Genomic DNA, 913 nt, shown 5'->3' with positions numbered 1-913 from the left:
AAATGTCTGTTATCTTCACATTGGATTACACTCTGCTGCTAGTCTGCATTGCTTTTGCATGGTGACATCTGAATAGTTAATACAATAGCAATTGTAGTTTTGCTTAAGCTCTTTTTGTGTTTGTTTCAGATCAATGGACAGCTTTGTCATTAACACTTTGACAGAGTGGCAGCTGACAGACCTTGTTGAAAGATTTAAAGGTAAGAAATATTTGTTTTCCCATCCACAGCATAGCTGAGCTAGTGACTCTACTATGAGGCTGCGGGGTGTGTTTGTTTGTGTGTGTGTGTGTGTGTGTGTGTGTGCGTGCGTGCGCAGCTCTGCTATTGTCATGTTAACATTGTCAGCCTTGAATATCTTGTACAACTCTGAATATAGCACGGTTAGTTAAGGGTGTGTGTGACACGTTTACTGTCACAGAAAAGCAGTGACTGTACTTAGGTATTCTTTTAAATAGGAGGATTATTTAAACTACAAACCAATCAGCTGCAGGGTGGGAATTAACTGCACGTAACAGCACGGGTTTTATTTTAGTTGGATATTGAATGACAAAATCACAGGTATGCCAGTCCACATCTTATTGGCACCTATGTCTTCCTACAGATGGCGTTGGGGAACTCGCCCTGAGGCAGCTGCCAGGCTTGCTTCCACCTTCAACTTAAAAAGTTGGCCGTGGCCGCGGTGCGAAAGTGGTTCGCCACACCATTCAGGAATGCAGCTTGGCCTTCATCGGCCATAAGCCTGTAAGTCCTCAAGCACGTCTAAATGGGAAACTTTATTCATTTTATCAACATATCTGAGCTCAAGAATGTGTGCACGCACACAAGCATATCCAGGTTTGTTATACTTTTGGGGACAGGGATCAAATATAGCCTGACAGTATTCAGAAAATAGCCGTTCTACAAGCTTACAA

The sequence above is a fragment of the Sander lucioperca genome, chromosome 23, assembly GCF_008315115.2.
Source record: "Sander lucioperca isolate FBNREF2018 chromosome 23, SLUC_FBN_1.2, whole genome shotgun sequence".
Classification (NCBI taxonomy): Eukaryota; Metazoa; Chordata; class Actinopteri; order Perciformes; family Percidae; genus Sander; species Sander lucioperca.
The sequence above is the reverse complement of the archived record's forward strand: the minus strand, read 5'-3'. Positions refer to the sequence as shown.